The sequence below is a fragment of the Planococcus citri genome, chromosome 2 (assembly GCF_950023065.1).
Source record: "Planococcus citri chromosome 2, ihPlaCitr1.1, whole genome shotgun sequence".
Lineage (NCBI taxonomy): Eukaryota > Metazoa > Arthropoda > Insecta > Hemiptera > Pseudococcidae > Planococcus > Planococcus citri.
Genome location: NC_088678.1, coordinates 31,051,214 through 31,069,086, shown reverse-complemented (window position 1 = coordinate 31,069,086; position 17,873 = coordinate 31,051,214). Strand labels below are relative to the sequence as shown.

At 34.5% G+C, this 17,873-nt stretch overlaps 1 non-coding gene across 1 annotated transcript; it reads left to right on the top strand.

Annotated features, from left to right (window-relative positions):
• The first annotated feature begins 1,972 nt into the window (after positions 1 to 1,972).
• TRNAM-CAU (transfer RNA methionine (anticodon CAU)) lies at positions 1,973 to 2,044 on the top strand. Its single transcript has one exon. It is a non-coding gene; the product is annotated as a tRNA-Met (tRNA).
• The last annotated feature ends 15,829 nt before the right edge of the window (positions 2,045 to 17,873 follow it).

The window sequence follows — 17,873 nt, the reverse complement described above, 5'->3', positions numbered from 1 at the left end:
CAGCGGTAATTATTGAGAGAAAAGGGACTTCGAATGAAAAAAGAAGTGGTAAAAACCACAAATTCCTTCAACATTACTTAGGTGTATTCATATGCTTCAAATTTCTGTGCGGTTCCCAAAAATAACGAATTAAAGCATTTTTCTCTACAGTTGGGTTAACTTTTCATCAACTGGAAGCTGATCAAAAAATACCTTGCAATGCCTTCGGCTGAGCAAAATGTTGAATTTTATTTAAATCAAGTTTTAAAAAAAATTATGCAACCACGATATTGGCTCTTCGATTATTTGAAGTTGAAGCCTTTAGCTAAGAATCAATAACTCTGAGCAAGATACCTATAGAATTTCATTGGTATTCCTGTTTCTTTATGCAATAAATGTATCAACCAGCAAACATTTTTTTGAATCGGTCTAGCCAAAAACCATAAGAGATGCAAAAATGCGTCATCTCCCAAAATTTTTTGACATTTTTTGATTTTTGAAGAAATTTTTAAAAAACAAAAAATGCAAAAAACAACAAAATTTCATCAAATTGGTTTAGAAAACTGAAATTTGGTAGGTAGCTTATGCATTATGCACTCTGTTTTTCACCCCACAAATCAATTGGAAATGATTTTGGACTGCTTTGAGCAGTACTGGAGCCGCTAGAAAATTTTCGAAAGTTTAAAAATTTACATAAAACATTAGCCAGTAAAAAAGGAAAGCAACAATTTTCTTTATACCTTAATTTTAACATGATGAGTCGATTGCGATTGGAAGTGGTCACAAGTCGTTCTTCAACCTCCAAATGTATTTTGGAAAATTTGAAAAATATGGCGTGTAATCGATCTTCGCAATTTACTGATAAACACCAATCGTGTTTGAGGTGCTAAAGATGAATTGGTTAGATTTTAAGTACCTATTTTTTCGAAAATCATAAATTTCCAAAAAGTTGATGGAGGCTCTGAAACCGCCCAAATCCATAATATCCGGTGTGCTTGGCATGTCGAAAATAGAGCATAAATTGAATTTCATCTTTTGTCCAAACGATTTGGATATTAGTGAATATTTTCAATCAGAAATTTCTGATAGTGGAGAAATATACAGTTCCAAACTGGCAGAAACCGATTTTGGAAAAATGGCGTGTAACTGGTCAAATGCCAATGGGTCATTATAACAAGCACCGATCGCATTTATACGTGCTAAAGTTGATCTGGACAGTTTTTACTGCATTTTTTTTTAAATCTGTGATTTCCAAAACATATAGCTAGATGCTACAGAACAGCTCGAGACCATCTCCAATCGACTTGGCAAGTTGAAATTGGAGTGTAAAGTAAATTTTAGCTTTCCTACCTATTTTATTTCATTTCGTACAATTTTGTGCATCTAGATCAACTTTTAAAAAAATCTGCTGGAAGCTCCAAAACTGCTCAAAACCGTTTCCAATTGATTTGTGGTATCGAAAAAAGACTAAAAAGAGTGTATTACCAAATTTCAGCTTTTTAAGTCAATTTTATAAAATTTTGATTTTTTTCGCATTTCTTGCCCAAATTTGATTTTTAAAAATTTACCAAAAATCAAAAAATGTACTTTACTGCCTTGAATTTTGGCTCCGGGTGTGTTTTTGTATGCTCTTTCGATTTAGCTTTGTCAGGTTCAAAAAATTCTCTGTCGGTTAGGTTAGGATATCTAACTTGTTAGCTAAATTATACTTATATACTTAGTATGTAATACGTAATCTATAGGTATACCTACGCGCAGCTGCTAAAAATCAGATTTTGAATTTATTTCAGGGGTTTTTCTCGAATTCATGTGTCACCCATCTCGTTTCATTGGTCAAAATGGTTTAAAAATTCCATCTTTTCTTTCCTCACTTTAATGCTCATGGTTGTTTTACTATATTTCATGTTTTGAGCTGATGCAATAATTTAAGGGGTTACATGTGCACGTGTAGTGGACGCTTGTATGTATCTCATCTGGTCTGCTCAATATGCAAAGCAGAGTGGCGCAGTGGAAGCGTGCTGGGCCCATAACCCAGAGGTCCATGGATCGAAACCATGTTCTGCTAGCTGAATTTTTTTTTAGTTGATACAATCAGAATTTTGTATATGCCAAGTATTTAATCTTACGAGGGAACCACTTGAGGTGTCACACTCCGATTTGAACGGGACCGCGATTTTTGGAAAGAGCATAGTCTAAAACCCCCAAAACCAAATTTTCAGCTGCCCAAGTTCATTTTTCGATTTTTGGCGAATTTTTTAAAATTCAAAATTGACTGTTTTTGACGATTTATGCTTTTTTTTTTAAAAAAAGTACGTACTTGATCAATAAAAATGGCCAAAATGAGTCCCAAAACTAATATTAATTACCCAAATCCAAATTTTACCATTTCCAGCCATTCTGGAGCCTCCAGCGCGATTTTTCAATTTCTCCAGAATTTTTAATTTGCTCCAGAAGACGTGAATATGAAGTTGCGCAGCTAAAAATCGAGTAGTGTATTACACTCGACCTGTTGAACGAGCTTATCCACATTTGATCCGATTTGGAAAGTGACACCTCAAAAATGGTTTTTTGACCATCTTTTTTCAAAATTAAAAAATCAAAAAAATCAAAAGTTTCCCGTTTGCGTGTAAATTTTCGAAATTCGTGCGAATCGCTGTATTTTGTCCAAAACCAACCCCCCAAATCCAAATTTCACAATTTCCAGGCGTTGTGGAGCCTCCAGCGAGATTTTTGAATTTCTCATGAATTTTGAATTTGCTCCAGAAGGCGTGAATGTGAAGTTGGGCAGCTAAAAGTCGAGTTGTGTATTACACTCGACCTGTTTAACGAGTTTATGCACATTTGCGCCGATTTCGGGAGTGATACCTCAAGAGTGGTTTTTGACCAGCTTTTTTCATAATAAAAATAAATACAAAAATCAAACTCTCCCCAAAATCGACGCAAATGTGGATAAACTCGTTTAACAGGTCGAGTGTAATACACAACTCGATTTTTAGTTGCCCAACTTTATATTCACGCCTTCTGGAGCAAATTCAAAATTCTGGAGAAATTGAAAATCGCGCTGGAGGCTCCAGAGTGGCTGGAAATGCTGAAATTTGGATTTGGGTAGTTGATATGCATTAGTTTTGGGACTTTTTTTGAACATTTTTACTGATCAAGTACGTATACTTTTTTTAAAAAAAAGCATAAATCGCCAAAAACAATCAATTTTGAATTTTCGAACGTTCGCCAAAAATCGAAAAATGAACTTGAGCAGCTGAAAATTTGGTTTGGGGGGGTCTTGTAGACTATGCTCTTTCCAAAAATCGCGGTCCCGTTCAAATCGGAGTGTGACACCTCAAGTTAGCTTTTTTTACGCGAGTAGGTATTTGAAAACTGAAAAATGCAATTTGATGAAATTCTGGAACTCCTCAAAACCTCCGTTTTTTTTCGTAAAGGCTGATTTGACTTTTTCAAAATTTGTTCAACTTCGAATTTTTTTCGGTTTAGGGAGTTTATAATTAAATGAAATTCAACTGCTGAAATTTTGCAGTATATTTTAAGATGATTTTTTTTATTTTTCTTATTTTGATTTAATCTTTTTTACCCAAAGGTATAGGTATTGCAATTTCAGAAGAATTGAAAATTTTCAATTTTCAAACTTACTTTCACCGCTTCATTTTTTTCAAAATGGGCCATATTTCTTTTTTTTTTTGGCTATATTTATCTAATTTCAACAGCATATTTTATCACTTTTACGTCATTTTAAACAATTTTAAATCAATTTTTATAAATTTTGAACCCATTTTACATAATTTGTATGCCATTTTACTCATTTTAGGCTGTTTTTATGGCATTTAGGTAACTTTAAAAGATGAAGCTTAAGTTCGTAATAGTTTAAATGAATTGTTCCCATTGTTAGGTGCTTATATTTTCGTGCATTTATTTCATAATTACTACGATGTCATCGAAAAACATCCATCGTTTCACAAAGCACTTGAATTCTTGGCACAAAATTTTTTTTCATTCGACCAACGACGACGTTTAACTTATAAAAAACTCGTTGATGGAAGAAGTACCTAATCTCGAGATGATATGACAATGCAGACTCAAGATGAGAGTTACGCGGACCTTTAGAGATATCCATGAAACGAACGCGCGGTCCGGGTAGTTTGGAATTTATTTAACTTAGGTAGGTATTGTACATTCCGTATACGATAAAGTTGCGGTCATTGTAGTCGCATTTTCTTTTATAATGATGCTGTCAAATGCGTTTATTGTTAACATTTCATTAGAATGTGTATTGCGGTAGCGGTTTATATATTTGAATACAATGTTTGCCTCTCTTGACCGTCAATAGAACCTAATCACGATGGTTTCGACACTATTTACATAAGCAACGTTAAATGCCGCATACTAAACATACAATTTTTAACGTGTAGCCAGCCGCGAAACGAAAAAAAAAATCGAAACTAAAATTTTCTGTAAATTTTTCTCGTGTAGTATTCTGACGTGAACGTCTTTGATGATGACGATGAGGGTCAGTAGGTCATACAGAGAAAACATTACCCAAGTATACTATAAATTAATAATAAATTGTGTATTGGTCGCGCATATCGAACGTCAAACAACAAAAGACAAGCTCGATGACAAAAGCTAATTTCTGTCGTTTGATAAGTTTTGTAAAATTCACGTCGGTAATTGCCATAGATACGATATAAACGACTGAGGACTAACTGACACTGGATAGTGGATGGCGGTGGGTATATCTCTGTGTATACTCTATACTCGAGTACCTCTACCTATATCTCCATGTTATCGTGTGACGTATATAAATTACATTACGTGTATTGGTATAAATAGTATAGTACTCGTACTCGTACTCGTATATACGAGTTGCATGAGAATCGGAGACGGATACTTGCCGTTGAAAGAATGTCCCGGAGGGAACGATATGAAAACGAATAATAAATTTTTGGTGGCAGGTGTGGCTATTCATTATAGGTTTAACAGGCCTAAGAAGGGGTAAGGTATAATCGAGATTTATCCATGTCCGATACATATACGTACGTATACACACACTAGTGCTGATTAAGGAGATAATTAAAGATAAGCCAAAGGTCCCCTTATTATGTAGGTGGTCTACCGATACACTGTGTAAGAAGAACATTATTGTACTTACACTCTTACCCAACCACCCTCTCTAAAAACATCATATTCTACCAACTTCTTATAGGTGCTCGTATTATCATCCCTGTTAGCTATTTTGTTTTCTTCGCAAGTATAACAAATTATTATTATCGAAATTAACCGGTAATTGATTTATGACGCGGAAATAATCCTGCGTTCATCGCCAGCGCCAATCTAAGGGGGTCGTAAATTCACGCTTGGTCGGCTCATTTCATTCTCTAGCAGAGGTACGTTAAATAGCCGCACGTTCAACACTTCGTTTCGATTTATTTGTACTGTGTTTAAATTGACGGTTTAATTGAAAAATTGATAGCCTTGTCGAATACTCTTATAGGTATCCGCGGGACCGACAACAACGCCAGTCGAGATTTTTGTACATGGGATTTTCTGAGGTGTCAAAATTTATCGAGTTGAACTATACCGATGATTAACCTCTAGGGTGTGATATTCTTGTGTCTAATATAGGTATCTATCTAATGCGTACAAATTTTGTTTGAAAATGATGGATATATGGGTTTTTACTCGGTTGGTTTATAGATAGATACTCGTATATACCGATAAATTTGTATAGATACTTACTTATGAAGGCTAACAAGGTGGAAGTTCGTATACTTTGGCAAAATAAAACCTCCGGAAATTTTGTTTCAAAAAAATTCTATATGCATGGATACTCACCTGTGATTCATCAATTTTACTGATTCATATCCTCTGCAAAGCGGAAGCTCGTGAGGAATAAAATGAATCATATGGTCGATCAAATTATCAAATGCAAACGTGACTAGCTCTAATTATAATTTACAAAAAAATATAGTTGTAAAAGCTAATAGTACCTACTATAAATTCTCGGAATATGACGTATTAGGTAGGTAGTGAAGAAGCGATGAATAATATGAGCATTATGAGCTGTGAGTAGATTTCATCTTCCTATAGGGTGTATGCTAAGTGGATGTCCAGTTGCAAGATTTGGATACGACCGGATACTAGTCAGAAAAAAATGTTGAATGAACAGGTTGCCTATCTATAAAATTAGTGTTCTGAGTGAATTGTTATTGTATCGAATACTTGGAGAATTTAAAAAAATATTTCGAACAAACTCTTGACCATGAGAACGAGCAACTCTTAAATTAAATAAATAGTTAGCTGTGGATTGATGGGTTTTGTCCAGCACTTAATTTCGTGTGTCCTTCTCAATTTTGCTTTATAAATTCATCGTGATGGGGTTCATTTGGAAGGACGAAGGGGATTTTGAAAATTAGAATTTTAAAAATTTCCATTGATTTACTTATAAAATCAAAAGATGCGTAAAAACTAACCCTGGAGAGCAATATTTTTTTCACTTTCACTACTTAAAGCTGTAGATTTTTATGAAAAAATTTCTGAAAATTTTAGCCCCTCTGCCCCTCTAAAAATTAAGTGCTACGGACAGCCCCGAACTTTGAAAAAAATCAAAAAAATAATTATTATAAAGAAAGATTGATTATTGAACATTTTTAATTTTTTGTTGAAAAACTCCTCCCGCAATTTTTGAAAAATTTTAAATTCCCGCGTCAGAATTCATCTAAACAACCTCCATTTAAATAAGGGAAATATATAATCGATCGATAAAAAAGGTGGTTAGCACGATAACCATTTGAACGATAAAACGTGGCTTAGTAACGGTAGTTTAGGTGGTAAGCACAGCATTTTTCAGCCATTGAAAAAGGTTGTTAGCCCGATAATTTTCATTGATTAGCACGATATTTTTCATTGACAAAAGAAAACTCTGGCACACAGTGGGACAGATTCATTTTTTAGGGTGTCAAAAATCATATTTCAGAAATGAATGCAAATTTGGACGTCAATCTTTTTGATACACAGGTATTTTGAGGCGCTGAATTCATTTTTGTCGTTATTTTGATTCGAACCTCAAATGGTGGCCCCAGGAGGAGGGTGCAAAGGGGTAAATATTTTGGAAAAGTCGAGTGGCGGGGTATCGATATGTACGTTTTTTGAGCTTCAGAATTCATTTTTGACGTTATTTTGGTTCGAAATCGAAACCCAAAGGGAGCCCCAGAAGGGGGAGTGCAAAGGCCATCGAATAGGTAAAAAAATAGATTTTTTTGTAATTTCATTAAAAATCTGTGATTTTCCCAAGTCCAATTGGAGGAGAATCGGGACATTTCGAGAAAAAGTATTAGACTCAGGTGAAAATTTACCGAATTTCAACTCCCCCTCGGCAGCAAAATCCATCACATTGGGTCAAAAACATGAACGAGGTCGTCCGGCGTTATCTCGTAAAGCTTTATTGAAATAGGTACCTACTAGAACACTTCATTTTTTATTCACTCGCAAAAATCTTATACTTCCTCTTCCTAGATTTCCCAAACAATTTTAGCCCCTCAGAACGAAGCCACTACCCAGGCAAAAATTTTAAAAAGACAAATGGAAATATTTCAAACATTTTTCGGGGGACGGGGAATGTTTTTCCTCAAAAGATGGTTATTTTGAGTAATTCTGATACTTACAGAAATTTAAAATGAAATGGTCATTGACTTTCATTTTTTAATTTTGAGGGCTTTTGCATATGTGGAGCACTATAATTTTGCTTTTGTGACCGGAGGAGGATTTTTTTGGTCATATAAATTATTATTTGAAAGAATTCTTGAGTATAGAAAAAATTCAGAATTTTTGAATTAATCATTTTTGTTCAACTCTTCTTTTAATAATTAATTTTTTTGAATGGGTAGGAGGTTTGGTAAAAGAAGACCAACTTGGATAACCAGAAGAGGTTTTACTCCGGGGAAGGGGAGGGGGGTTGGTCTATTGAAAGTTATATTGTAGAAATTGAAATTTTTTAGTAAAAATTTATTTATTACATTTTTCATAATTTTTCCAACTTAGTGGGAAGGGAAGCTTCCGACATCAATTTTTTGGGAAAATCACAAAATAGGAAATTATTTTCTCGTGAAGTCCAACAACTTTTTGCAATGGAAGCATTAAAAAGCGAAACTTTAAAATAAGGACCCCTCCCCCCTCTTATTGATCACATTTTTGCAAGAATTATTCTGTGCCCGAAAATGTTTGAAAACATTGAAAATCGCATACCTAAGTGAAGAGTTGAGATTTTTATACATGTAGGGACTTTGAAAAATATTGATCAACTTTCTGTGTTTAAAGCAGGTAGATCTAATTTCACAATTTTTGGACTGACTTTCAAAAATTTGGAAAAAATTCCGTTGAATTTTAGGCATCAAGTCGAACTTTTGAAAACATTTTTAAAAAGTAACATTTTGGACGTTTTGATCTTACGTCAGACTTTTGAATGGATATAATGACCAGTTTTTGAAATTTTTACATTGAAGTACACTTTCAGATATTTAAAAACTCAGAAAACCCATTGAAATGTTAAAATTACGTTGAACTCAAAAATGACTGTCTGACGCTTTGTCAGAGTTCTCTTTTTATTTAAAAATTCTAAACATTGAGTTGACTCGAGCTAAAAACATATCCATGATTCAAAACTTTCCTGGAAGAGAAGACTTTACATACGAGTACATATTTTCACTTAGAATTTTTCATGAATCCCATGTAGACTTTCAAGTCTCTAATTCTCTACGAGGTTGAGATTTTTTCTGAGGTTTGCTTAATGTGTTTTTCTAGTTTTAAAAAATTGAAGAGATGACTTTTTTTCTATTTTGGTTTCAATTTTGAGGAACCCATCGTCCTCCCTGAAAATATTTCAGGGTCCGAAATGCATCGTAATGACTTTAGGGAGCAAAACTCGTGTCATTTTAATTTTTTCAAGCAGTTACAGCTGTTTTGAATCATTATACCATTCTTAGATTAATCTCCATTAGAAAAAAGAGGGCTAGTGATCAAGGTTTAAGATTGCTTTTTTGAGATGAGATTTTCAGTATTTATGTGTTGCATTTTTTTTTTGTTTTTTCTCAAGAAATCTAGATGATCCGATTTAACTATTGATTAATGAAATTGAAAAAAAATCCATTGGCCACTCTGGGTTCTGTGGTCTTATTTTAGATTTTCATGCCCAGAATTTAAGGAATGTAGATACGATACGTACTCGAAATGTAAAGAAATTTTCTCAAGTTGTTTGCGCATTTTATTCACAGAAAAAGAATTAGTGTTTGTTTCTTTTCAAAGGGGGAAGGGGGACGATTCTAAATGGAACTATAGGTAAGTATGAATCAACGGATCATTGTCCTTTCCTTACATTATTTGCAAAATGATATCGAAATGCAGCGTGAAGTTTAAACACTCGAGTCGATTTAGTCGTCCGTCCTTCACCTTCTGATGATCAGTTGATTTTTTTGGTAGCAGATTCTAGTGAATAAGAAAGGGGGAAGGGTGAAATACACAAATACGTCAACTTAGCTTCTGTTTCTGTCTCTCTCTCTCTGCGCATGATTTTCATTTCCATTAATCAAACCAGATTATATCGCTATCGGTAGCAGGATTTGTATATTACTCGTTCATGTTCTGCTTTTTCGAGTGTCTTTTATTAATAATTTTTAATCATTTTACTAATACATTTTCATCCAACGGATTGGCGTTAACCCATCTAGCGATTCTTATCTCTGTGCGGACAATTTGTTGGCTGCAGTGTTACTATATATCTATCAATCTTGATTCCGGATTTCGTGTTAAGATACACACGAGTAGTATAGATAAATCCAATACTTAATACATAATATGTGGGTCAACATAGCGCCATCTAAATGTCGATCAACGGCGCAAGATTGGAAAAGTTTCTGCGCCAGGGTACCCAAGTCGAACATAACAACAACCACCGATATTAGGTACAATCGATATAAACGTATAATCGATTTTGATAATAGATTTAATTTATAACGAGTTATCGGATACATCGGTTTATTCGCTACATTAGCGATGACAAGCGATTAAGTTAAATAAATTGATATCAGAATGTAACATTAAACTATGTGTGTTCTGTGTAACGAATATACTATTTCGTAATTGGAAATACTAGTAGCGACTAATGAATTCGTTTTTTAGAAGAAAAAAAATTTACATTTTAAATTTCAAAAACGACGACGCTAGGTATTATTATATTACGGTGTAGGTACGCGATACGCGAGGACGGTAACCATTTTATATTTAAATAAATTAGCTACATATTTCCTTATTATACTTAGGTTTTCCATTTTGGAAAATCGTAGGTGAGCTCGTATTGTATAATTTTATATTTTATCGTATGTATTTCTTTGTTTTCGGCGAATGTAACGGAGAAGATAAAAGCTTGCTGGTAGAAGAAAGAGTGGATATGGTGTGTTAAGTGAATGTGTGAGGCAGTTTGCCAATGTATAATATTCTATGAATGAGACAGCGGCGGTGAGTTTTCCCCAGCCTTTTCTATACCTACTACTACGTCTCTGTATAAGATTATAATTGAGAATGCGTGTATTTAATTTACATATATATTTGTATCGGTATAAGATTTTGAGATGTATATTAGCATCTTTGTTTATTTGCACTCGAGTCGCTTGGACGAAGATGTCCGACGAGAGTGGATAACATACGTGTAGGTAGGTGATTGGAAATTTGTCATAAGAGATGGTTTACATTGTTGCTGGATTTTGGAAACAAAGAAGACAGTTTAATTAAATTGAGATTCTATGTAGGCCACAAAGTGACCAGCGTGCTTTTAGGTGTCTGAATGGCTTGTTGCTGGGTTGGGTAGGTCTAGGTATTCTGTATGTACGATGCAGGTAAATTATGAACTATGGCTATATGGCACTGTACGTCGTATTAACAGAGAAAACCTTTTTGGGCTTATGAAATGCCAGCGAGTGATTTTTTTTTTTTTTTGATATTCATATAGCTCGGTGTGCGTATAAGTATTACAACCTATAAAAGACATTACGATGATTTGATACGTATGGTGGCACATGCTGAGGGGTCATTGTTTCGACACAGATCACCCAAGTAGTGAAGACGGCTGGAAGTCCTTTACGCTCAGTGTTCAACTCCAAATCAAGACAGACAATAGGAAAATTTACTTACTCATTTGTACGACTCGACGCGATGGATTGGGCAAAGGTCGTCGTTGATCGTTGACGGCGCGAAAGGGTGCATTTGAAATTTAAATAGGTAGGTACTGATCAAGGTGCAGGAAAAACGTTGATCGCGCGCCACGCTGCAAAAATAATGCTGATTCACACGAAGATGAAATATCATTTTTGCGGGTTATGCAAATGAAGAACACGTACGAACGAGCCCACTCTCTGACATGTGCATTTTAATGATTCATTCATTATAGAGAAGCAGAAGTATCAAACATTGCAGCACGTCCAAGGCGTGGGCAACGAATTACGTCCGCTCGCCACGTGTCCCTCTCGTCGTTGTAGAACCGCTCTACTCGTTTCCATTCATAAACTTTAATACTAATCCGCGTTCCCATTCATATCGGTGTATGTTACGCCATCCATAGATACTCCATACCATCTCCCATCTCGGGCGAAAAAATTATTATAAAATATTCGCGTATAGTCCGTATAGAAATTTTTCAATTACATATCGACTGTCGAGCATTTTCTAATCAATAAGTGTATCTCGTGTAGGTCTATATAGCAGTACGTATCGAGTACCTCTCTCTAGTAATATATCTGCGTATTAATAACTCCTATGTGTAATAAAGTATACCTGCTTACTATCTCTACTGACTGACTATAGGTCTCATGTATGCATAAGCTTGGGTAAATTAAACTGGACTCGTTGTTGTTGTTGTTTTTGTTTTTTTTTTACTACTCCTTCTTCTTCCTTCAACATTATGACGTCCATGTCGCGTTTCAACAAGGTCGACGTATTCCAATTAATTTTAATTTAGGCCTAAGAGATAGTAGATTTACATTTGACTTGATTTTTATCTGCTGTTTTCCTCGTTCTCTTGCGCATACGTGTGTATAATCTTTCTCTTCTTTTTTTTTTTTTTTACCCGAAATTAATTTATGCAGAGGCTATTCGCGATGCTGCGGCGATGGCGCCATATTAACAATTCCGATCAGTTAGCAAGTGGATTGAATTTTTTAACGAAATTGTGGGTTTTTATGAATGGAAAAGAAATGTGGTAACTGGTAACGGTGATAATGCTTCTCATCTTTTCGAACACCGCGATTTACCTACTAATGATTTCTGCCGAATGCTTTTCAATATTCTGTTATTTTTATGAGCGCGTTTTGTGATTTAATCTGATTTCCGGTCGTCGTCGGTCGCGTCTAAGCGTGATGATGAAATTAAGTATGGAAACGTGAGTCAGAGTTTAGGACTCGGATTTGAATTTTTTATTGAGTCGAGTGCTTTGAGAAGTTGGCTAATTTGCGAGGGTTTTTTTTTGGTGCGTGTATTGAAGACCAGAATTTGCGAAGTGTATGTTGTAAGGCATGAGCTATTGGTATAGGCTACAATATTTGTGTTGAATGTTGAATGCCTAATTCAAAAAAAAAAAATTAAAAGGGTACGAGGAAAGTATTTGAACCTGCAGAAAAATTTTGGATCCATAAAGCAGACCGAAAAAGCATGTAAAAATATCCCATTAGTTCATTTTTAGAGCTATAAGAAATTTTTAAAAATTGAACTTGGATCATAGAGGCAAAAAAATCATTTAGGGAGAAAACTAAAATTAGATGCACCGTATTATTGACTGACCACGCACGCTCCCCCCCCCATCAATTGAGACTGGTTCCGGTTTTCAGTCCCTTTCAACAATTTAGAAACCTCTTACAAATTTTTAAGAATAATTAGAATTTCCCCCAAATTTTACCTACTTAATCAACATGCTTGAAACGTGTTTTCAAGTCCCAAAGTTAAGTTGAATGGATTCTCAAAAGTTTTTGGCGACTGGGATATTCAAAATCCGGCACTAGAGGATCCAGGACAACTTTAAACCGTCTCTAATCGGGCTGTAAGGTCGAAAAAGGTGGTACATAGGCAGAGATACCTATCGAATTCCAGTGTCGTGGCTCAATAGGTGAAATTTTATCGTTTTTTTTTTTTGGCTTTGGCTTGAATACTGGTTTTAAACAGTGTCTGTCACCACCACTGGTTTATAAGAGTGTCTGTCACAAACACTGGTTTTAAACAGTGTCTGTCACTACCACTGGTTTTAAATAGTGGCCGTTTCGTTTTAAGCAGTGTCTGTTTGAAACACTGCTTTAAAACAGTGTCTGTCACTACCACTGATTTATAACTGTGTCTGTCACAAACACTGGTTTTAAACAGTGTCTGTCACTACTACTGATTTAAAACTGTGTCTATCACAAACACTGGTTTTAAACAGTGTCTGTCACTACCACTGGTTTATATCAGTGGTTGTCAGAAACACTGGTTTTAAACAGTGTCTGTCACAAAAACTGGGTTTAAACAGTGTCTGTCACAGTCACTGGTTTCAAACAGTGTCTATTTCAAGCACAGGAGAGTAGAAAAATTGTCTTCTCACATTAGAAATAAATGCTGTTTTACTTAAAATTTACCAAAAGAAGATCTTTTCATTCCTGTCATAACTATGTATGTACCACAAAGTCCCAATGTTTGGCCAAAATACCAAAAAAAGTCTTATTTTTCGTCAAAAATTCGTAAATAAATTTGAAAACATAGGTATTGATACTTATTTTGTCCTGAAAAAAGAAAGAATTGTAAATTTTTGAGAGCTTTTGCCCCCGCATTCCTACTTTTGAAAATATTTTAATTTCCTGAAAACAAAAAATTTTGAAGCCATGAAAATTACCTTTCTGCATCAAGATTGATGTTGTTTTGTCGCTTCGCTCGGGCTAGATTATTTTTCTTTTCTTTTCTCTGACCCAAGTTAGTATAGAGTATAATTGACTTTTAACATTCAAAAATTAAAAATAGGTACTTAATGCTGTTTCACTTCTGAAGAATCATCAATTCTCGAAAGCTTTTGCTCTCGCTTTGCTCGGGCCTTCATTATTATTTTTGATCGGTCGCATGGTGAGCTATGTTTGCGTAGCTCCAAATTTTCCTTAGAATAGGCCCAGGGTGGTTGAAAAAAAACTGCAAACCCAGTTCGGTCTTTCTATTTTGATTTAATCAATTTCAATATTTTTGATGAGAAGTGAGACTTTGAATTTTCAAATCAAAAAGCGAGAAATTAAATTCAGCTTCTGAACTGTTTAAAAGTTGTTTTTCAAGTTGAACTCGCAGAAACGAGTCTTAAAAATACAAGTCTTCAATTTTAACTTCAAACCCGGCAGTTTCAACTTCAAAGCATAGCTTCATCAACTTCGTGCCAAAATTTATCAGAAGGGTCACAAAATGGTAAATTCGAATTTGCAGGTGCTAAATTTAATTTTGGTACTTTTTATGAATAATATCTATCACACCAGATCTGGAAAATCAGAAAATCTGCCGGGTCCGGAACAGCTGGAAACGACCATCAATCGATTCAGAAGTTCAAAAATAGGGTATAGGCACAATTTCAGTTTTTTTTTTTTTTTTTTATATATAATTTGATCTCACTCAGTTTGATTAAATTCTAATTTTCTTCATGAAAAATTGTTTGAGTGAATTTTTAAAAATTCGTCAAAAAATTGAAAAATGTAGGCAATTTGATTCCTGAAATTTCAGCAACTTAATGATGTACTTATTGGCTATTTTTAGATTTATTTTATGGCGATTCAAAATTTTTCCAAACGGTCGGAATAGGTTACCTTCCTTTTGAGACGAATTCTCACTCTGGGTTTTAAAACAAAATTGGAAGCAAAATTGAAATCAGTGTTGTTTCATAAAAAATTCATTTTTACTTAATAACCATTATGTATTTATAGTTGTACAGAATCTCGGATTTCGCATCCACTTGTTCTGAAGTGTTTGTGAAGATTTTTTTGGAGAAAAGTGTAAAAAACAATTTTCCTAGTAATTTTGATATTTTATGAGGCCTCACAAAAAATTTGGGGATCGAATTGCTTCAAAGTAATTGGCGAAAATTCCAGCTTCTCAAGTTGATATTCGCCAATTTGACTACATTTCCCCGAAAAAATGAATGAAACGTGGAAACGTATTTTTTTTTGCAAATAAGATTTCGAATTTCGATTCATTTTTACTTCTAAGTATACTTTTGTGGGGGGGGGAGGGCTGGAGAAGGGTGCAAAACATAGAGAAAATTCCTCATTTTTAGAACTTTGAAAAAATATTTTGTTCGAAATTTTTAATGATCTCGCCACCATCTCTCAAGAGCAGAACTGAAAATTAATTTTTATGGATAGAAATGCTCACTCTAAACCCATTTTCATGAGATTTTTTTCAACAAAACTTGAGCATTTTTTGGGGATGAGGAAGGGGATGGATTGAATTTTGACAGACTTGAAGCTGAGCCGACCTTTTTTTGACATATTTTTCAGATCATTTGAAGAGCTCTATTCCAAAGTGGGTTAAGTCATTTTTTAAAAAAAAAAACACGTTTTACGGAGATTTTTACTTCAAAAGTGAGTTAAGTCATCGATTTTTCAAAGTGATTTTTTCTACAAGTAATTGTTCAATGTCCAAAGAAAGGAAAGGTGCACCGACCTTTCGAAACAGAACAAATTTTAGCAACAAAAATTTTAAACGCATTTTTCGGTGAAAAAAATGACTTAACCCACTTTGGAATAGAGCTCTTCATTTCATCACTGCACTTTTGGGCTAACATAAGTTCATCAAACGTGAGATTTTAAATAGTATATTACACAACGAGGGCCGAAAAAGTGATTTTTGACAAGGGTGAGGTTTGTGACCCGAACGAAGTGAGGGGAACAACTCACACGAGTTCAAAATCACTTTTTCTCCGAGTTTAATGAAGTAATTTTTCCTGAACGAGGGTGAAAAGTAGTACTTTTCACCAACCCTAGATAGGAAAAATATTTTTCATCACTCGCATTTACATCAACTTCCTCACTTTCATCATTCATCGATCATTTTCGCAAAAATCTCAAATTTTGTAGCCCTTTCTTTTCCTTATTTCTGATCCCCCCCATTCATTTTCGGCACTTTTTTACACCAAAATACACATAATGAATAGAGTGCTTTTCGAAAAAGAAATCGTTAAACAATCCATGACACAAGTTGTTTATTTCTGGCAATTGTGTAATCTGCAGGGTGCCACCAACAGCCTTATTCCAACCGCGATATTTAGCTAAACCTTCAGTCAGTCAGCATTAGGTATAGGTACTTTAAAAAAGAAAGAAAGATGAAAGAAAGAAAGAAAGAAAACCTCATCTCTACGTATTATGCAGTAATGCACCTCTTATTTACTTATATACCTCTCTTCATAATAAATACAAACGAAACCGAACCAATGTGCTACGGTAACATTAATTAACCTACGGGTTACCCATGTTTAATGACAGTTTCGCTCATACATCGACCGGTACAAATGATGTTATGATGTTGTTAATTGTTGTGGGCGGATTTTACGTACACCATTGCATCGGTAAGTACTCGGTAGGTATACCATCTCTTCTTGGTTGTTTTAAACAATTTACTTTTAAATGCAAAATTTCTGACATTGTTCCCCCCCCCCTCCTCTTTCTTTCTTTCATGCCAAGCAATTCTTCATCCTCGTTGAACGATAATTTGTTTTTGCGACTCTGCGACGTTATTTTTGCTGTCATTTTTATACCGCGAGACGTTGAAAAATAATTGTTTTACGTGTATTTTATAGATCGGAATGTGCGAGTTATTCTCCTTCATCTTCACTTATAGTATTTCTCGACTACTTGTTTACCTTTTTTTCTTCTTTTTTTTTTATTAGCTACTGTGCATTTGTCAGAAGATTAACGTAGGTCTAACTACTTCTAATGAATTACATTACAAGCAACTTCAATTTAATAATTTTTATACGCAAATTGAAACGATTCTTTACACTTATTTCTCCTACGGTGATCTCGAAAAATAATACCAAATTTTTCATGTCGTTTCAATTACTCGAGAATAATTCGAGATGGAAAAAAAACAGTCGAAATGAAATTTACATAATTATAGGGTAATATCCAATGACATGGTACATTAAAATGGCTATGTTTCTTTGGAGCAACACAAAATTGAAATTAAGTACGCGATAATTTCTCTCATACGAGGGGCAAAGGCGGGAGGAGTTGGTTAAATGTGGGTATTTACGAATAAGAAAATGATTTTTACGATGGTAATGTTGGTAATGAAATTATACTTATTGTTTTTTTTAAACGTTTCGTGATTTGTAAAGCTGTTTTCAACGCTTTGATTTTTAGTTTCAGGACTTCGTCATTTTCACCGAATAAATGAGCTATAATTTAGGGTGGATCGCGAAAAAAAAATCGGAGGATTTTGACCACATTTAGATGGAGATCTTTACTTGGCCTTAAAAGTCACTTGAAGAGTGATATTCCAAAACTCGCTTTGTCCATTTTCACAACTTTTCAGGAAAGAGGAAAAACAGTTTCCCTTTAAACGGGTAAATTGGCTTTTTAGGAGAGTTTAGCACTTTATTTGGGTGGATTTATGATGTAGGAGTGTAGGTATACTTACACTTCATCCACTAAATACTGCTGAAAAAAATTTCAATAAAAATGAACAAAGCGTGTTTTGGAACATTATTTTTTTTTAAAATTTTTAGTGAATTGGCTATTTAGGTGAGTGCAACACCTCATTTTGGTAGGTTGATGATGTAGGAATGTGAGTTAATACTTCATCTACCAGGTACCGCTGAAAACTCAACTTTGATAAAAATGGACAAAGCG